Source organism: Sminthopsis crassicaudata, chromosome 3 (assembly GCF_048593235.1).
Source record: "Sminthopsis crassicaudata isolate SCR6 chromosome 3, ASM4859323v1, whole genome shotgun sequence".
Classification (NCBI taxonomy): Eukaryota; Metazoa; Chordata; class Mammalia; order Dasyuromorphia; family Dasyuridae; genus Sminthopsis; species Sminthopsis crassicaudata.
In genome coordinates, this window is record NC_133619.1 from 85237216 (window position 1) to 85259420 (window position 22205).

Consider the following 22205-nt stretch of genomic DNA (forward strand, 5'->3'; position numbering starts at 1 on the left):
AATACCCACAAATACAAACATTTTGCTTTTGAAATGTTGCTATATAGTGAGGAAAAGTCCTTCAATTTTCCTTGTTGATCTTTTGTTTTATTGTTTTGCCCTCTTATTTATTGCCCTGTACTTAGTTACTCTGACCAACATAATTTTGCAATAGGGCTATTAATATATTATTAGTAAACTCTACTGTCATCTTAAAACTTAACTCTAAAGTCCCTTGGCCACTTGTGTGTGTATAATATGGCTCCTAAAGAACCAATGTTCCCCCCCCTTGACTATTGTTTCAACTGATCTCATGTTCCCCCTGAATCAATTAAATGTAGAGAAAGTGTGACTGTATTATGGTTCCTATTACTCTGAAGAGGTGATCACTGATCTTTTTAGAGTTGTAATAGTCTCCCACAGAATGTTAGGGCTCAGATGAATCTTAGAGCATCTAGGCTAATCGGATCATTTTACAGAAGTGGAAACTGAGGCCCAGAAAGATGAGGGAACTTTCCTTGCGGCCACATTAAATTAGTGACCACATCAGACATAAAAGCCAGGGTTCCTGTTTACGGGATAGTTGTTCTGCCATATCGTGTTTTTCTGTTTCTGCTTTCATATAATCTCTTGGAAAGAAAAGAGATAGATCTTTTTTTTTTTTTCCTCCAAATTAAATTGAATTAAAGTCTATTTTTTTTTAAACGTTTTCTGAAAAATTTTATCCCATGTTTTGGCTAATGAGAAACATTATAGGATGTTACAAAACCATTCTTACAACTTATTTTCAAAAATAACCTGTTATTTTCATATCTATTTTTGGTTAAATACCAACCATTTATAAAAGGGATGTAGTTCTTTGTCAGAAGTCCAGATCATTAAGTAAACATAGGAAGTTTTCATGTTTTTTACTTAGGCCTTGCACATTCTCTAATGGTGTATTGTTGATCATGGTGAAGTCAATTTAATGTCTTCATCTGAATATTCTGGTATCTTAAATGAAAACAAACTTCTTGTGTTAGGCCTTGACTGAAAACTTTGTGATTCTCAGAAAGAAATCCAAATCTTGAATTATGGCAAAAGTTACCCCTCCCATTTTTTTTTTTTTTTTGAGTGTGTATAGAGAATGACCTAATGTTAATAAAAGAAAAATTCAAACTCTGAATGAACTGGATAATTAATAGAGTACAAATTGTTAGTCCCATGTATTTCTAAGTGTCAAACCACCAATGTCTAAGAAAATTAATCACTTAACAAAATAGCCTCACTCTGAACATTAATGACTATATTAACTGGGAAGTAAGAAGTAGCCGGATATGCTGGGCTAAAAGACTGTAAGTTGACTTCCATAGGTTTGAGAGGATTTTCTTCTGTCTCTAGACATCAGTCATCTTCTTTAACTTTAATATTCTTGTTGATCCTGTAATGATCTCACCCCATCTCACTTCAGCCACACACATTAGCTTGACCACAGTTTGGCTCAGACTCATGGGGTAGGACTGGATCTCAGAGATCACGCCCACTGTGCATCTCATCTCCTTAGCAAGGAACCTGATGAGTTGTCTCCAGTCAGGGGCACCCCCTCCCTGAAAAGCTGCTCATTTGGCCCTCAGCAGTATCTGGCCTTCCTTGCAAGTCGGCTTCCTAAAATGTGGTTTCTGATGGGATTAAAATGGGATCTGATTTGGAAAAAGTATCTCAAGAGTAAGCAGTGACTAGTGATAGGTCTTAGGCCTCTCTTTGTGCTGCCCCAATTAAATTGCCTTTCTCTGACTACCATAGTCCACCATGCTCCTAATCCCTCATATTTTCCAGAGGAATCACAATCCAGGAAGGTAACATTTTGAATCCAACTATGAGATTTTAGATTTGTGTTAAACCTAATCTGTTGAATTTTAGCCAGTATTTTAGCACGTGTGCCTTCATCCAAGTCATTGATGAAGAAGGTTAAGTGGCTGAAGGTCTCCCTCATATAGAGAGGCACCCAGTCTGGGAGCTCGAGCCCCATGTGGAGTGAAGCCTGGGACAGCCATCCTGCTGCAGTCTTAATCCATCTAACTGTACTGTTGTCTAGCCTGGTTTGCTTCACTTTTATGTAGCACTTTTGAAGTTCATTAAAGTTGTTTACAGACATACACATAACAAATACACATCATTTGAACCTTTCACACCTTTGTGAGGGAGGTGCTATTATTTTCATTTCACAGTTCTTCTAAAATGGATGATTGGCCATAAATGTAGTATTGCTCCTTTGCTTAAAAATCTTCAGTGGCTCCTTCTTGCTACTTGAGTCAAGTTTAAATTCCTTTGCCTGACATTCAAAGCCTTATGTAATCTTGTACCAAACTCTGTAGCCTTTACTTGTTTTCCAACCCTATTAGCATGGACAACTTTCTCCATGCTTTGTTCATTATCAGTGATTAAGATGACCCCACTTTCTTGCTGATGAATTCCTACCTGTCCTTTAAGATCTAAGGCAAATAGCACTTCTGTGAGGCCTTCCCTGAACGTAAAGGTACAGTCTTCCTCATAATAGTTAATATTTCCCTAATATATCTAATCTGTTGTGGTTATTTGTAGACAGGAAATAAAGAATGTTTTATTCTGTGTCTAATTAAATATAAATTCTCAGTTCTACAATTCTTCCTGTCATTGAAAAGTCTGAGGGCTGAGGAGAAATCCTGGTCAAAAACAGTGTGTGATTATTATGGCTTTCTGTGAAACTTTGGGGATGTCTTCTGTGCCCTGTACGGTCTTTTGGACTGTGCTGAATATTACTCAAAATACAGATTTACTAATGGTTTTTAAACAAATGAAGCATTGGTACAATTATAGTGAGGGCAGCCACAACAATAATCCTAGTGACAAAAGAAATTGGATCGCTGCCCCTTTAAAGAGAAACTGTCCTTCTGAAAAACTGGTAGAACTGTGGCAGAGCCATCTTCCAGAAGGTCCCTGGGCTGCCTGGAGCGTCAGTTGGGACTGAATGTGAACAAGTGAGAGATGGAGGAGGAAAGCCCTTCCTGTGTGGTTCATGTCCTGTTATCCTTTCCTGTAGCTTAGTGGGGTGGTTGCCATTGGTCATAGCGATCATGGAATCCATGGTGGATGTTTAGATTTAATCAGCTGGTCTATTAAGGAATTGTTATGTGATTGCCATAGAATACTTTTTATTACTGTTGGAAAGCCGTTTGTTTCAAAGTCTCACTTTGAATGAAATAACTATTAGCCATAGATTTTTTTTTTTCCATCCTCTAAAATGTTTTATCTCAAAAACAACTGTTCTTTCCCCCCAAGTAACAAGTGAAGGAATTGTTTACAAGTAGGTGCTTTTGAGATCATCTTGGGAGGACAATATTTTTTATTTTGCTTGAGACATTTTTTAATAAGTTGGCTTTCTTAGATTCCTTAACTGAACTAACAATTGACTTGAAAATAAATGTTTCAGAATTTCTTACTAAAAATGTACAAAAGAGAATATTGGTTTCATAACTTAAGCACTTAGTTTATAATTTAATTCAAACATATATTTAGAAACAGGTACTTCTAAATTTAGTATTAAAGCATCAGTTTTGTGTTTTAGGTCTTTTGGAATATTTTAAGTTTCATAAATGCTTTGTTGATATAGGAAATCACTAGGCAATACAGATCATAGGTGTGTTTTAATCCTAGAAAAGCACTTGTTTCAAATAAATTTGTATTTTATGTAATAAGGGACAATAATAGTCCTGCCATAATAAATTGAGTACTGAGACATTTGATTTAATGTTTATGGTTCCATATTAGAAATATAAATTACTTTAAGTTCAAACTTTTTTACAAGTGATAGATATACTGATCACAAGAGTTTTGTGTTAATATTGTGAAAGGAATTGTATTACCTATATATGAAAGAAAATGATCAAAAGAATTCTCAAAAAATGAATTCTTAAATTAGTTTGTAATTTTTCTAAATTCATATTATTTTGCAATTACATGAGAAAGGAAGCATATAATTTGATCCCAGCAGACAGTCAAGTGTTTAAGAATCTTTTTTTTTTTTTAAGAGATGGAAATTTTTACATAAAACTATTTACTTTGAAGCACAATTCCAAAAACTTCTGCATTTTCTTAGGATTCTTTTTACTGATAATACAACTTTTATTTTTGATGACTTTTTTTTTTTCTGTTGAAATACAGAGCATATTAATTGGCTCTTTAAAAGTGTGACAGGTGAAATATTATAGAGTCCAGTCTAAACAACTGACTATTATAGTGGGATTTGGCTGTAATTTGTGAATGGTGCTATATATCAAAATGTTATGGTATCAGTATGCTATTTTTAGAGCAGGATTTACCTTTAGCAGGAAATTCCCTGTTAATGATGTTATTGAAGGTAGGAAAAAAGGTTTTTTGTTTTTTTTTTCATAATGGAAGACTAATATGGCAAGGCTAATTTCTTAGTAGTTGAAAATAATATTTAGATTTTAATAGTTTATAATCAGGGTTTTTTTGTTCAAGACAGTTTAAAATAGATCTTAATATGAACTACAATTACATGCATGCTTGCTGATGACTTAAGAAAACATGGAGGGCTTTTGAAAAACTCAATTTTTTTTAGTACAACTCTGTGCTAAAATGATGAAAAACTTTAGCTGCTAATGAAATAAAACTAAAAAACATGATACAGCATTTCGAACAATGCCTAATGACTTGAGAAACAATCTTCCTTGAATATTTGTGTCATGACAAGTGCTGAAAGAGATGCCCATGGTCTGCTTCACCTAATGTCTGATTTCTACGCCAGCATTTATTAAGTGCCTATTCCAAGCCTAGGCAATGGGACTCATTTGAACCCACAGTGTATTAGAATTATTTTATGACAAACAAGGGGAAATGTTGTTAGCTTGGAGAAATTGGAAGGCTTCATGAAATAGGTGTCATTTGAATAGGTTTTTAAAAGATGTGTAGAAATTTGGCAGTTAAAGGAGGATTTGGTGTAGGGGTAGTGCATTGTCATGGCAAAAACAGTGATGGGAGAGGAGAGGACATGAAATTAAAATCCTGAGAAAGTAGAGTGGTCTGAATTTATTTTTATTCATGGTGCTAGATTGTGATGTCTACCTCAGACACATGCTGGCTAAGGAATGCTGGGCCAGTCTCCTGGACAAAGTTATGAGACTAAGTCCTTGGGGCACTGGCCGGCACTAAATGGTCCATCTCGTCAGCCCGGCTCTTCTGTGCTTGCTTATGCCATGAAGACCCAACTTAAAGACGGGACCTCTGCTTAGTGAGCAGATAAGATCTGAAGAAAGGGTTTAGAAGGGTGGGAATAAGTCTGAAAAGGGACAAACTAGAGAGGGGAAGTAAAAGAGGCAGGCCAGGGGGCAAAAGGCAGGAGAAGTCCAAGGACGTGAAGTGAAGCTGTCTTGGACAGGGAAAGATGAGGACCATCTTAGGAGAGTGTTCCTGATGTTGTATAAAGAGGTGGTACTTCAGGCCTGAAGTCAGAAAGACCCGAGTTCAAATGCAGCCTCCTGCACCTCCTGGCTGCCCGTCCTTGGGCACGTCCTGGCCACGTAACCTCAGCTGCACGACGGGGATTACAGTAGCACATGCACCTCAGGGTTGTAAGTACTGAGCATGATGCCTATGGCAGGGACATGTAAATGCTAAATTTGTTGTTACTCATTTTTTCACATGGCGGTCCCCGGTCGCAGGTACTTGCTTTGGTGTGATGTAGCAAGAGGGGTTTAAGTCAGAAGAAACCTATACTCAAGTCTTACTTGTAATATTTCTCTCTGGACAAATCCCTTGATTTTTCTGAGGTTCAATTTCTTTATCTGTAAAATGAGGTTACTCTATACTACTAAGCTGACGGGATTGTTATTGAGACAGAAGTGAAGTACTTTGCAAATCTCAAAAGCGCCATGTAAGAGTCACCTTGTTACTGTTGAAATGCTTCATTGATGGAGACCTCTGTTAAGTGGAACAGTCGTACCACTAGTAGAACAGACTTTCCACCAATATGTACTAGCCTTCTTCTTAGGTTTCTCTAGTTATTCTCTTGCCATTAAAATGTTTGTCCCACAATAGGACAAATTATTCTACATCTGTCTGATCAGTGCAAAAAATGCAGTCAGTTATTTCCTCTCCTAACATTTTGTTAATGCAGACTAAAAAAACTGCAATGGATTTTTAAAAAAGTAGCTACATGACGCTATTGGTTCATATTATTTTTTTTATGCAGAATTTTTGTTGTTTTTTAATCATGTTTTAACTCTCCATGACCCCATTTGAAATTTTTTTTAGCAAAGAAAAATGTATAAGCCAGATTTGAACCTAACAAGACTAGTCTTCCTGCCTCCAGGCCTGGCACTTTATCTATCCCCTGGGCCACCTTACTCCTCTTTCCCCATATTATACATCTACAATTAATTTTTTTGAAAAATCTTAAGTATAGGAAGTTGCATTTATCTAATTTCATAAAGAATTCAGGTTATCATTCCAGGTTTCAGGATTGTTTTAAATCTTGAAATTTGTTGAAAGCAACCGATTTTTTTCCCTTGTCTCTTTATTTGCCTACTGTGTCAGAAATGTTACTTCATTATTTAGTAAACGCTATAAAAGAGGATACAGGATTCCTAAAGTTAACTCTTCATATCTTGGTGATTGGTACATTTCTTTTTCCTAATCCATTTCTTTCATAGTTTGTTCTGTTGTTTCTTTAACAATTCTTAGGGAACTTCTAAGTGAGGATGTGTATTATTCACATTGGATGCCTCTGGTAGCTGATGACTAGTGAATTGTGGCTTATTCTGGGATACCTTTCATCTATCTGTAATCTTGCAGGACACCGAGGTGGTTAATGGAGTTGATCTTGTAACTCATGCACTGACCACTTATGAAATGATTAACTCTACCAGATTGTAAACTTTTTCTTGGACTCCACACTAATACAGAGCTTGGTACGTCATAGTGGATTCTAAAGGTGAAAAAAATAGGATTTTACATTTAAATAATTTTTTTAAATCACAATAAAATATTTTATTTTTTAAATTCAATTAAAAATTTTTCTTTAGCTCTCTTTTTACCAGTTTTGTCTTTTTTTTTTTTTTTTTTTTTAACTTTGACCTTTGTTTTCTTACTAATGATATCATTCTTTTTTTTCTTTTTTGCTTGTTTTTGCTGAGGCAAATGGCAAATGGGGTTAAGTGCCTTGCCCAGGGTCACACAGCTAAGAAGTGTTAAGTGTCTGAGAGCAGATTTGGACTCAAGTCCTCGACTTCAGGGCTGGTGCTCAATCCATTCTTAAAGGTCATTTAGACTTTGATCAAGTGAGATTTTGAGGAAAAATAGTGTGACTAAAAAAAATTACAGTTTGTTGATTTGGTCACTTATTAAAATGTTTTATTTTCTTCTGTATCCCATACACCTGAAAAAATCATTGTATTCACCTTTTTTTTTTTTTTTTTTTTTTTTTGGGTAAGGAAATTTGGGTTAAGTGCCCAGGATCACACAACTAGGAAGTGTTAAGTGTCTGAAAACAGATTTGAACTCTGGTCCTCCTGATTTCAGGGCTGGTGCTCTAACCATTATACCATCTAGCTACCCCTGTATTCACCTTTTTAATCTTTGAAATCCCCTTCAGACATTCTTTTTAGTTCGTCTACACATTCCTCAGACACCTAACAAAAAGCAGGGAAGTCTTATATATTATATGTTCATGGTACTATGCCAGCAATCTAACTTAAAGCTTGCTCTCTTATTAATGCTGGGTAATTAATTTAGAGGACAGACCTCATGAATGGTTCTGGGACTGACTTCTGTTGTTTACTACTTGGCATCTAGTACATTGATTCAGAAAATGCAGGCTTTTTTTTTTTTTTTAATAATAGCTTTTTATTTTCAAAATACATGCAAAGATAGTTTTCAAAATTTACCTTCACAAAACCTTGTGTTCCAAATATTTCTCATTTCCTTTCCTCCATGCCCTTCCCCTAGATAGCAAGTATATAGATTAAACATGTGCAATTCTTCTATGCATACTTTCATAATTATCATGTTGTGCAAGAAAAAGCAGATCAAAAAGGAAAAAAAAAGAAAAAAGAAAACAAAAAGCAAACATACATCAACAGTGATTCACACTCTGTCCCCACAGTCCTCTTTCTGGGCACAGATGGCTCTTTCCATCACAAGACTTTTGAAACTGGCCTGAATCACCTCATCATTGTGAAAAGAGCCATAACTGTCAGAATTGATCATCACATAATCTTGTTGCTGTGTGTAATGTTTTCCTTGTTCTGCTCACTTAATTCAGAATCAATTCATGTTAAGTCTTTTCAGGCTTTTCTGAAATTTGCTCATCATTTCTTATATGAATGTTATTCATATAACTTATTCAGCCATTTTCCAACTGTTGGACATCCACTGACTTTCCAGTTTCTTGCACTACAAAGAGGTCTGTCACAAACATTTTTGCACATGTGGGTCCCTTATCCCCCTTTAAGAGTCTCTTTGAGATACAGGCCCAGTAGAAACACTACTGGATCAAAGGGTATGCACACTTTGATAACTCTTTGGGCATAGTTCCAAATTGCTCTCCAAAATGACTGGATCAGTTCACAACTCCACCAACAATGTATTAGTGTCCCACTTTTCCCACATCCCCATCAACATTTTTTATTTATCATTTCCTGTCATCTTAACGAATCTGAGAGGTGTGTAGGTGTATAGTGGTACCTCAATGTTGTCTTAATTTGTATTTCTCTCATCAGTAGTGATTTAGAGTATTTTTTCACATGACTAAAAATGGTTTTAATTTCTTTATCTGAAAATTGTTCATATCCTTTGACCATTTATCAATTGGAGAATAGAATAGAATATTCTTATAAATTTGAGTCAGTTCTCTATATAATTTTAGAAAAGAGGCCTTTATCAGAATCCATAGATGTAAACATTTTCCCCCAGTTTTCTGCTTCCCTTCTAATCCTGGCTGCATTGATTTTGTTTGTATAAAAACTTTAATTTAATATAATCAAAATTACCCATTTTTCCTTTTATACTGTACTCCAGTTCTTCTTTGGCCACAAATCTGCACAAATTTCTTTCTTCTGCACAAATCTGAGAGGTAGACTATCTGTTATTCTTCTAATTTGATATGGAATGTTAGATGTTGGTCAATACCTAGTTTCTACCATACTATTTTCTAATTTTCCCAGCATTTTTTGTCACATAGTGAGTTCTTATCCCAGAAGCTGGGATTTTTGGGTTTATCAGACATTAGATTACTATATTACTTTTTAAGGAAAACTCCATTTATTCCTATGTGCTCTAGTGTTTTTAATAGGAATAAGTGTTGGATTTTGTCCGATGTTTTTTCCATATCTATTGAGATAATTATTTGATTCTTGTTGGTTTGGTTATTTATATAGTCAATTATGCTAATAGTTAGGAAATGCAGTTTTAAAGTGAATAGGCATCCTCTTAGCATTTCACTAGTATGGTGCCTGGCACCTTGCAGATAAAGTAAAAACTTAGGAAGTAGTATAGAATCTTCAGAAGAAAGAGGATTATAGGGAACAATGAGGCCAATTTATTTAATTTGTTGCAATGTTTCTCTTTTTTGTTTGTTTTTGTTTTTGTACTGAGCTTGTGATTTAATTGGCCATAGGAAGCTCTCTTTATCATTGAAGATCAGCACCACTCATCAGCTTATATTCTCAGAACTGCCTGAGCCACTAAGAAGTGATTTGTCTAAAGCTCAGACAATCCAGGTATCAGAAGAAGGCTTGAACTCAGCTCTTAAGACAGCATAGTCCACACTCCATCTATTCTTCTAGGCATCATGAATGTTCTCAATCTGTGTGCCTGAGGCAGTCCGTGATCTCATTTTGTAGTTTAGGTATTTGTTAAATCCCTTCTTTCTCAACTTTATTTTTTTTTTTAAATCTTTTCATTGATTATTGCATTTTGGAAATGATGGGGTTACATTTAATTGTAATGATAACTCCAGACCCTATTGTTTAATCCTATAATCACTTCAGACTCAAGTTCAAACTAAAATTTCTCATATTGGCACCCAGACCTCCTGTTTTTGTTGCTGAAATTCCACTCTAACCACGCCTCACTTGGGTTCTAAGTCCAGACTCATCTTGGGGACTATATTCCCCATCTTCCCTCTCACATCCAGTCCCATCTTTAGACTTTTTCTGCCAAGCCTTCCTCTCTTGTGGAAGAGACTGCTGAAATCACCTGTTTCATTTTCTCATTGCCACCTGAATCTTCTGCCCAATGCATTGCTCTGATAATTGCATTTTTTCTACTCAGAAAACTTGTCTTCTTACTGCTTACTGGATGAAGTATAAACTCCTGATCATAACATTTGAGAGCTTTCACCTTCTCATTCCCGTCTGCTTTGTCAGCCTTATCTATTCCCAACCCCCTCCATACACATTCTCGATTTTCTAGCTGATCTGGACTGTTCTGTTCTCTGTTCTCATCTTACCCTCTCCCTTCTATGACTTTGCTTGTGTTGCCTCCTATACATAGAGTGAACTCCATACCCTGTACTTTCCCCTTCCCCTAATTGGTCAGGTGGAGTCCATTATTTTTAGAACTCTAAACAGATAGTGCTTCCTCAGAAAAATCTGTCTCAAGTGAAAGTTAAATATCCCTTCTCTAATTTCTCATTAAAATTTGTCCGTAGCTGACCATCATATTGATAAATATTTATGGGTTGATTTATCACACTCTTCTTAAGTTATTTGTGTACATTATTATTCCCACTAGTTATCAGCTCCTTGAGAACATTTTGTCATGTCACAAAAAAATCCCAAGAATTGAATCCCAACTAATCCAACCTATAATTCCCTCTATAGCATATTTAAGATGAGATTATCTATCATCCCCCCCCTAACGTTTTTGTTCCTTAATTTCTTTTAGTAACAGGCAGTAGATGTAAAGTATTATTAATGAAATCTAGACAATGAATCTCACTCAGAATATACTCTTAATCCCAATTTTAAAAAAATCTTACAAATTAAAACAAAAACCGGTTATGAAAAAAGAGAAACTGAATAAATCAACAAAAACAGGATGTGTTTTTACGTAGCTTCAGCTTTAAAATTTTCTTATTTTATTATCAATTTTTAAAAATCTATTCTTTTAGCCAATTCTTGTTCTGGACTGAAAAAAATACTCTTTTCTGCAAGATTTCCTTTCATCTTCCTGATCCATCCAGTGTTCTCTAATATCCTTTCTAAAAGGATAGGATATTAATATCTAATAGGAAACTCTAATAGGACTTTCACTTTAAACTCCCTGAATGCAGAGTTAGCATAATCATTTGACTAATCTGGAATATATTATCATCATTATTGTTACTTTTTTTTGCAGGAAGCTATTTCTCCAGAAATTTTTCCCAGGTTTTTCTCAAATAGTTTAAATTTTTCCTCTTTGTCTTTATGTGAATTTCAGTATGAGTTAATGCCAGATGAATTTGAAGAAGCAAGTCCCTAGGATGTGGGCATGGTTCCATTCCTATTAATTCATGCTCTCTTAAGAATGATAGGGAGATGGAAATGGTTCTGGCCTTAGCTTATGAAGTACTCTGATGGGATTGCATTGCCTTTTGAGTTGGGTCATTTAACTGCTGCATAACTCTTAATTGTTAAGAGGAATTTTGCTTTACAGCAAACCTAAATCTGCCTCTCTCTAACTTCCACTCTTTACTCTAGGTTTTGCCCTCTGGACCCAGAAACAAAACTAATCCCAGTTACACATAGAATCCCTTTCTTTTCTAGGCTAAATATTCCAAATTACTTCAAATGCTTCTCCCTAGACATATTCCTAGCCCTTCCCTGGACCCACATTACTTTATCAGTGTTCTTAAAATGTTGTAAACATAGTGAAGCATAATAAGGCTCTTGCTGGCTAGAATGCTGTGAAATTGTGATTTCATTTATTCTGGATGGGTAAGACTCCTTTAATGCTGTTCAAGATTATTTTAGATTATGTGGCTGATCTATGTACCTTTGAAAGCAAGATTACATTTCACCAAAACCTCCCATATCATTTTCAGATGCTCTGTCCCTTACTGTTGCAAAGTTGACTTTTTAAGTCCCAAGGGTTTATTAATTTTATTAATTTTACCTGGTGTTCTAGCCTGTCAGCATTCATTTTGGATCCTGACTCTGTCATTCCACAAGTCAACTAGGCCTTCTGGGTTGGTATCTGCAGGTTTGGTCAGTCTGTGGTTTTATCCAAACCACAGTTCCCTGGGGCTCCAGCAGAGACCCCATTCTATGTGACTTTGCCATCATTCAGTTCTGACCCCTCTAAGTTTAGTCTCTAAGAGACCATGTCCCTTTTCTTGCCCTATAAGCTGTCCAGAAGGACATCAGAGATGACATCAAATTGCTTAGTTGAAATCTATACTATAGAGTATTGCCCTGATCAGTTTAGTAAACCTGTCAAAAAGGTAAATGCCGTTAGGCCCCAAGTACAACTGCTTGCTTCGCTAGATGTTCACTAACCACTCCTTTTCTAGTATAACCATTCCCTTCTAGGATTTTTCCAGGAATGAGTGATAAGCCACTCATAAGCTAGGATCATCACTTTTTTCCCTTTTAAAAAAAATTGGAATAACATTTGCCATTTTTTAGTCCTATGCTATGCCTCTCCCTCTTCTCTAAAATCTTTCAAAGATTCCCTGGCTAGCTCAGTAATATTCTTTCATTGTCCAAGAACATAGTTCACCTGAGCCTGCTGATTTGAACACCATGCTATCTTAATATCTTGTAGCTTATCTTAGGTTTTAATTCCTTATGAGGAATTTTTGTCTTCTCCCTGGCAGAGAAAACAGAATTAAGAGCAATTTTACCCTAGCTGTGTATTATTATCTCATGTGACTAAGCAGCCATTCTAATCCTTCTTTGATCCTTCTCATTCTTAGATTTTGTAGTCTTTTCTTTACCCAAGTTAGCTTGTTCTCAGCTTTGACCTTTCTGATGGGTTTTTTTTTTCCAATTATAGTTTTTATTTACCAGATATATGCATGGGTAATTTTACAGCATTGACAATTGCCAAGCCTTTTGTTCCAATTTTTCCCCTCCTTCCCCCCACCCCTCCCCCAGATGGCAGGTTGACCAATACGTGTTAAATATGTTAAGGTATAAATTAAATACAATATATGCATACATGTCCAAACAGTTATTTTGCTATACAAAAAGAATCGGACTTGAAGTAGTGTACAATTAGCCTGCTTTCTGATACTTCTTAAAAAAAAAAATATATATATATATATATATATATATATATATATATATATATATATATCGTTCTTTGGCATCTTCTATTAACATTTGTTGCTTACCTTTTGTGAAAATCTTTTGTAAACCTAGATCAGTTAATTCCTAATGTGTAGACTTTTTTTTTTTTTTAAGAAAACACTCATTCTTTTTGCCCTGAAAATTATTTTTATGTTTTCAAAATTTCATTCTGGAGAACTACTATACTACCTTTGCTGCTTTTCCTTATAACATTTTAACTATGGGATCTTCCCTATTCCTGTCTTTGAACCCTTTGAAATCCAGTCTTACAAAATCTAGAGCATATGTGAGATTATTCCTGGATATTCCTCTGCCTCAAAGTCTAATTGGAGCAATAACTTCTTTCTCCAGTCATAGATTATATCCTACTGAGCCTCAAGGCTCAGTGATAGTGATGAGGTTCCCTCAATTAAGATCCCTAGTTTATCTTTTTTTTTTTTTTGATCCAATTTTTTTTTCCCCGAAACTAGAAATGTTTCTAACTTAGAATTAACATGGAAAAAAAAAAGTGTCTAAGCTAGGCCTCTCATTTTCCAGTTGAGAAGAAGTCTAAGATCTAGAAAGATTGTGACTTGCTCAAAGAGCTTTAAGAAGATAGTACCCATGAACAACTATAGATGTCTAAATATAAATACCTCAAGAGTGGATGAGACATCAAATGAATTAGAGTTCAACTTTGTAGCTATTGCTAATACTAAGTAAGATGATGCCTTTGGCTTTGGAAGGAACAGATCAAAGTGACTCGTGTACTTAATAGTAAGAATATGAGAGAATGAGAAAAATTCAGGAACTGGATGTGGAAAGCATGGTAGAGAGACCTGTTGGGAAGATCAGTGGAGAAATAAATAACTAATGCAGTATGAACAATGAGTATGCAGACACTTGGCTTGAAGGAGAAAATATCTTTATGAATTGGGAAACATCACAAGCTTGGCATGGATAGAAGTGATAGGGGACTTCAGCAAGACTTTTATTTCATTCTTCAGAAAGTGGAAGAAGCAGCAGCTGGTGTCCTTTTTTTTTAATGTTTTATTGGTGCTTTTAAAGAACATCACTATCAAGTTTCTAGTGATATCTACTTTCATATCTACTTTCCCCACAAAAGCAACTCCCTTATGACAGACATCTAAGAGTTAAACATAACAAGTTAACATTTGTTGTTTGACAAAGTATTTTTTATTCTGTACCTTTAGTCCATCTCTAAAGAGAAGTGAATCATGCTTCATTATCTATTCGGCTTATTCTTCTGAAGTTACAGTTGTCACCATGTTGATCAGAGGTACAAAGAACTTCAGTGAGAACAGCTCTTCTTAATCTACTTCTGATAGAGAAATTGATTGCTTATGTAAAAGTGATGGAGAACCTTGGGAGAAAGTGACCATTATATCTTAGAATCAGTGATCAATATGAAGGGGAAAGGCAAGCATAATTGGATATATCCCTTAGATGCCCTTAGTAATGAAGTTAGAATGCTGAAGGATGTGATTGCTGAGAGGTCCTGTTCTGTTATGTAATAAAAGGCATGGAAAATGAGAAGCAGGCTCGAAAAAGGCAAATCTTGTCCCAGTTTTCAAAAATAAGTATATTCTTTAAGCCTGAGGCTTGTGTCAGCTGGCTGTCACTAAGAGCCCAGGCATAAGTTCACAACAAACTAGCTTCATTTCTGTTCACTTTGTTATTAGGTTGGTATTACTAAGTGCTCTCCATTTACTACATTAGACTTCAGTAAGACATTGAAAAAACTCCCTTTGTGATGACCAGGACAAGATGGAAAGATGTGGATTTGGAACTATTGAAGTGACAAGGCTCAAGAAGTGATTCATGGATCAATATCAGCCTTAAGAGGGGTTTCTAATGGAGTACCCCAGGAACATGTCTTTCTGTTCTGCTCAGCATTTTTGTTAGTCATTTGTTATTCACTTGGTTATAGACATAGATAGTAAGCTTATAGAATTTGCAGGATGATGAAAGCTGGGAGGGATATCTAATATGTCAGGAGAACAGTCAACATCCTAAAAGAGTTTGCCAAATGGACCAAATCTCATGAGATGATGTTTAGAAGGGATAAATCTAAAGTTCTGCCCTTAGGATCAGAAAATAAACTTTACCAGTGTATAATGGTGCAAGTATATGGCTAGGCAACAACATTGACTACAACAGTGGTACAAAAAAGATCTTGGCCCTCTTTTCTGCAGATTTAATGTGTTAGTAGCCACTTTGGGAGCTTTGTTTTCTATACTTCATACCACATGTTTAAAAAGCTGTTGTCCAAAAGAGAGTGACCAGGATGAAAAGGGACCTTCAAAACATATCATTCAAGGACTAATTGAAGAAACAAATATTAATGAACCTGGAAAAAAGAAGACTTGGGGTTAGGATAAAGATAGAGTGATTGTCAGGTATTTGAAAGCCTCTGATGTGGAAGGTTAAAACTGGTTGTAGTTAGCCACAGAAGGCAGAACTATAGAAGTTATTTGCAGAGTGGGACATTTCAGTTAAGTATAAGGAAAAAAATATCCTAACAGCATTCTAAAAGTGGGACTGCCTCATGAAGTAATAGATTGAGGTTAACTTGTTAGGGATCTTATATAGGAGGTTAATGTTGGAATTTGATTTAGACGAGATTGACTTTGAGACCTTTTGTAATTCTTGTTCTGTTCTTTCTGATGATGATTATCCTGAAGGGCTAAATTTAATTATTTTTGCAGAACCGAAAGTTAGTAAAGTTTTTAATTTTTATTCCTTCCTGAAATAAATTACTCATAGAAAAGCTCTTAGGCTTTCTAATATTCCTTATATACCAAAGAATATACTTTAAACATAGTGCATTTTACAATGTTTTCTGTTTTACATTGCCAGGTGGACTAAGTTAATCCTAATTCAAAAAATCATGATATTCTTTAAGTATAGGTTATAAATGTGCTCTTAGCACTTTAAAAACAATTAATTTCCTTTAATTTAAGGTGTTCAGGAGAAAAGTTAACTGAATAAGATTTTAACATATATGGCAGAAATTTCCATCTCAACTGGTCATATAGGTTATATAGACTGATCAAATAGTGCCATCTGCTGGACAATGTAATTTTTACAGCTAGATGGATTTAGACTGATAACCCTTTTTACCTAATTTGGCATTTCCAGTAAGTTTCTGCATGATTAACTTTCACAAAATTCTTTTCCGGTTGTAATTATGTCCTGTACATGCAACAGGGGAGCTAACTGAAAACTAATGAAAACCTCAAAAAGCCAAATTGTAGTTGTTTTCAGAATTTGAGGATCTTTTTTGAACAAAATTTTAATTAAATATAAGGAGAAGATGAGTAAATCAAGTTATTAGATATTCATACATTTCCAGCATTTGTTCTGTACTGTTTTATAAGAAATTTCTATGTAATTTCCAGGCCAAAAGATAATAAATTGATTTTCTTTAATGTACCACAAGGTGGCAGGATAGTATTATTGTAAATAGAGATGCTAAAACTGCTAAAACTTAAGTTGTTTTTCCTTAATCCTTTAGCTCTGAGACTTGAACTTTAATTCCTTTCGTTTAAGTCTCTATAACATATGTCCTAAGCTTCCCTGCCGAATACACTTATGACATCATTGGGGTATATTTGCTTCATTAAGGCCAAACCTTTGGTCTGCTTAGGACACCCAATTGGCGATGCGTCTCTCCAAACTCTTGCTTTGTCTGGGATGAGGGCAGAACGAAAAGTCCTTCTAGCTCAGTGAAATATTCCCAGATTTGTGTTTCAGGCAGTCCTCAGGCTCACCATCATGATGAAGCATCAGAGTAGGATTTTGCTAGAAAAAACAGAATATGATCATAATTAAACTATTTCTTGAAAACCCAGAGTGATCATTCTAAATGTGATCTAGTGTGATAGATTGTTAATGTCGCTATAGATGCAAGTAATATGTGACCTGTGGATCTAAATGAACATTGATTCATGTCCTACCTTTATTGGGGGAGAGGAGAGAAGATTGAGTAGGACCGACAGGCAAGGAGATAGAAAAAGAGAACCATTCACCCATGATAGATTACTGTTTAGTTGTGTACCTGGCCTGATTAGGCACATGCAGGTTTATGGCTTCTTGGATAGTAGTATTCCATGCAGGATAGATATCTTTCTGCACAATTGATAGGTAGATTAAATCCAGCTTAAAGCAAGTGATTGATAGCCTCCATAAATTTATTTTGTCTTTTGCTGCTTGTGATATTATTGCATTTATCTGTACAATACTGAAACATTTATGATTTTTCTTCTTGCTACAAGAGTGGACCCCATTAAGTTTGATGGCATTTGAAGAGGCATATCCCTGGTTATTTTAAAAATTAATGTTAGAAAGGATGCTTTCACTTTTTTTTGATGATTCATGTTTTGTAAACATAGTAATAATCATAGTTTTAAGTCCTCCTTAACGTTTCACATCTTAGAGAATTCTGAGACTATACCACATCATAAATTGCAAATTGTGATAATGAAACTAGGCCTATGAAATCTTTTAACTGAGTGTCTTAAATGAAAACATTAACTGCACTCTATAGAATCAATTAATGAAGTAACATCAGGAGTAATGATAAAAATGTGAAACAATCCTGCTTTTTCAACATGAGCTGTATACTTTCTCACTGATAAAATAGTTACCTTTCATCTAATGGAGCTTTATCACAGACCTATGTTTTCTGAAGATTATTCTGTTCAGAAAATAGACTGGAAAGAGAAGGTTCCAGAAGCCAGGAGACTGGCTAATAAGGAAGTCATTCTGATAGCCGGGATGACAGATTAGATTAATAAAGGATCTGAAATAGGGGAATGGAAGGTGGCAGATAATGAGAGATGGGAAGGCAGAATTCACAGGACCTGGCAAGAGACTGTGTTTCATTAGGGAGGGAAAGAGTAAAAGTTGCAAATTAGGGTGACTGAAGGCGTGCTGGTGCCTTTTGCAGAGAGAGAGGTTTGGGGTAGAGGCGGGAAGATGATGATTTCTGCAGGTATACATTGATTTGGGATTTCCTAAGATTTAAATCGATCTTGGCCTCCTGTTGTTATCAGGACCTGAATAGGGCACTGGATGTTCCAGGAGGCTCTTACAGGGGTGTTCTCTCTTTCTCCTGAGCCCAGCCTTGCGCTGATTTCCTCCATTTTTCCTTCGGCATTGTTCTTGTCCACTCTTTTAAGATGATGTTCGCAGTCCTCATCATTCTTTTGTTTGACTGTTGCTTCTCTCAGGCTCCTTCAAATTTGTGCTGGTTTCTTCTATCCACTGCCAGCTAATTAAAGCATTATAATGAGCATATTGCATTTAATCGTGCCATCTTGAGTTCTCTTTTGCTGAGTTAATTATTGTTAGATGTTGAGTGTTTCTTGTTGCCATGGGAGTTGCCCCATTACTTCAGGTCTTAAACATTCTTGAAAATTGAAGATTCTAGAAAGGCAGAATGTATAAAACTAAGGTTTCACAACTGTTAATGGAGAGAGTTCAGAGTCTTGAGTCAGGAGGATCTGGCTTCAAATTTCACCTCCAACACTTACTATATATAAGAGCCTAAGCAAGTCATTGAATCTTACCAAGTTTCAGTTTCTTCACCTGTAAAATGAGGATAATAATAACTCAAGGTTATTAGACTAATGTCACAGGGAGGTGGTAGAAATTAAATGAGATAATCTAAAGTGTGAACTGAGAATCCAAGTTCTTTTTTTTTTTTAATTAATAATTTTTATTATATATATATATATATTTTTTATAATATTATCCCTTGTATTCACTTTTCCAAATTATCCCCCCTCCCTCTATTCCCTCCCCCCGATGACAGGCAATCCCATACATTTTACATGTGTTACAATATAGTCTAGATACAATACATGTGTGTGAATATCATTTTCTTGTTGCACAATAAACTTTAGCTTCCGAAGGTATAAGTAACCTGGGCAGACAGATATTAGTGCTAACAATTTACATTCACTTCCCAGTGTTCCTTCTCTGGGTGTAGCTACCTCTGTCCATCATTGATCCACTGGAAGTGAGTTGGATCTTCTTTATGTTGAAGATTTCCACTTCCATCAGAATACATCCTCATACAGTATTGTTGTTGAAGTGTACAGTGATCTCCTGGTTCTGCTCATTTCACTCAGCATCAGTTGATGTAAGTCTCTCCAGGCCTCTCTGTATTCCTCCTGCTGGTCATTTCTTACAGAGCAATAATATTCCATAACCTTCATATACCACAATTTACCCAACCATTCTCCAACTGATGGACATCCATTCATCTTCCAGTTTCTAGCTACAACAAAAAGAGCTGCCACAAACATTTTGGCACATATATGTCTCTTTCCGCTCTTTAGTATTTCTTTGGGATATAAGCCCAGTAGTAGCACTGCTAGATCAAAGGGTATGCACAGTTTGATAGCTTTTGGGGCATAATTCCAGATTGCAAGTTCTATATAAGTGTAGCTATTATTATTAGATTTGTACGCTGTATTTTTCTTTCTTATTCAAATTTTTATTCTGCTTTTAAAAAACTTCCTTATGTAAAAACTTGTTCTATTGAGTTGTGGGATCAATGAGTGGATGGTGCCTCCTCTTCTACTGGCATTTCTTTAATTTCTCCAAGCTTCAAGCAGCTCTCTAATACTAAATTATACGGTGCCCACCTGCTTTGGTAGGGAAAATTTCCTCACAGAGAATTATTTCCCTCTTCTAGTGAAATCAAATCTCTGGCCTAATGAGGTAGCAACAGCTCTGTTAAATTGGTGGGGAGCAAATGTGGCATGTGTGGGGTTTAGTTTTGATCTTGTTTTTCCTGCTTTTCTCCCTAAGTGGGAGAGGGGAGGGAAAGGGAAAAATAGAAGGGAAAGGAAGAATACAATTCCAACTCCCAGCTGGAGATTTTCACCACCCTGTTAAACTTTGCCAGAGCCTGGGTCTCCAGTCCTGTAAACATGATGGTCGGAGCCCCTCTGACAGGCACCTGATTCTGCCCCCCTCTACATTTTACTTCTGTGGCAGTTGACAACATTCATATGAACTCTTCAGCAGACGGGAAAACCCACTGTCCACGTGGCTCCTGTCCTTGAGTGATATCTACTGAGGCACTGAGTGATTCCCATCAGGAGCTGCAGGCACAAGGGCGGGAAAATCAGGCTCTGTTCCCTTGAGCTGCGGCCTTCCCTCCAATACAGGAGTGACTGGTGGTTTTGAGGCTTGATGCTCTGTTAAGTATTTAGTGAATGCTACAGACAGATCTGGATCTGTCTCTCCTTTCTCTTCCCTCTTTCTTCCATTTCTTCTCCCTCCTTCCCCCTTTACTCAGGTGGCCATCCATGAGGTCTGACAATCTGCGCCTTGTTGGACATCAGTGGTTCGCCCAACCTGAATGAACCTTTCTTCTCAGAGACAACCACTGTCTCATCTCTCTCTTGACACCAGGCATGGTCATTAGAACTTGACAGCATTTAGCTTCTTGTCCATGCTGTACGTTCCCATCACTGTCGTCCTTATGCGTGTTGGCTTCCTGGTTCTCCAACAATTTGTATTTCCAGGCTTCTCTGAAGGCTTCATGTTCAACATTTCTTACGGACACATCCCATCACATTTGCATTCGACAGCTAGTTTGGCCACTTGGTGGATACCAGCTGTGTTTTCTGTTCTTGCGATGACAAAAAGTGCTGCTATATCTGTTTGGAGCCTCTGTGGCTTTTCTTTATATCTTTGATTTCTTTGAGGTATGCAGCAAACAATGGGACATGGATATTCTAGTTATTTTGTAAAAGTTCTTAAAAAAAACTGTCAGATACCATCCAGATAGTAGCTTTCCACTTTCCACAAAGGGCTGAATACGAATAGTCAATGTGTTCATGGTGGACATAACTGTGGATAGATTTCCTTTCTTTACATTGTTTTTATTTTATAATAGGTACACATTTTCCATTCAACACTTCGTTTTGGTTAAAATTGCACTTTAAAAAATTTATCTCACTGGTGTCAAAGTTAAAACTTTTATAATTACCTCAAAGATTCATGTTGGAAGTCAGGTAAAGATTTTCTGATTTTGTATATTCTGAAATTAATATATATCTTAAGTTTGAAAGATTAAATTCAAGAGTTTCAATTAAGAACACCTATAATAGTTGCACAGATAATTTAAGAACAGATGGCAAAAGCAGCTTGGTTGAAATAGTGCCATACCAGTGAAATACTAACTCAAAGGTGACCAGTATCTGTTTAAAGGGCTTTAAAAATTAACATACCCAGCTTAAATTTCTTTTTTCTTGGTTTTTATTTTATGGCTAATGACATGTTTGTTTTTTAAAGAATTTTTTTCAATTTTGAAATGAATTTTCATTCATCTATAACTACTAAAACACTGAAAGTTTGGGTAATTAAAAGTTCTTTATATTTACCTGAAATACTTATGGCCTCTGGTGTCAATAGATCATGACACAGAATGTAGATAATAAATAAACTCAAAAATTCAATTTTTTTTGCCTCAGAACTCAAAATAAATAAAATTTTTCCAATGTGGTTCAAGCCTTCTATCAACACAGACCTTAAAACCTGTCCGTACCTTAGTAGGCAGTCAATACCTAGGGGCCAACTTTAGTGTAATGAGGCTTGGATAGTTCCTATTTGAACACCTCTTCTTGTAGCTTGTAGCTGGCAGCCAGTTTCTATACCCCTGATGTTACCTTTGAAAATGCAGGGTCATTTTGTGGGGCAGTCTGACACTGGAGTTAGACTGATGTTTTAACATGAAGTTAAATACAATTCCACAATAACGCTGAAGCACAGAGCTGTGTGGTAGTGTGTTGTACATAAATGGGTGGTAAGCTTCTGGGGGCCAGGCACTGGGGTAAAAAAACAAAGGAAAAGAATCCTTCTCTATACGAGGATGAGTGCGCTTTTTTTTTAAGT

General features: G+C 35.9%; 1 protein-coding gene and 1 long non-coding RNA gene across 3 annotated transcripts in view; one reads left to right on the forward strand and one right to left on the reverse strand.

Moving 5' to 3' along the window:
* Positions 1–22205, forward strand: part of TSC22D1 (TSC22 domain family member 1) — a 150179-nt gene that overhangs the window by 99987 nt on the left and 27987 nt on the right. The gene's annotated exons all lie outside the window — the stretch shown is intronic.
* On the reverse strand, positions 16011–18661 carry LOC141560622 (uncharacterized). Its single transcript, XR_012487757.1, has 2 exons — positions 18386–18661; positions 16011–17093 (listed from the first exon to the last, which is right to left on the reverse strand). It is a non-coding gene; the product is annotated as an uncharacterized LOC141560622 (long non-coding RNA).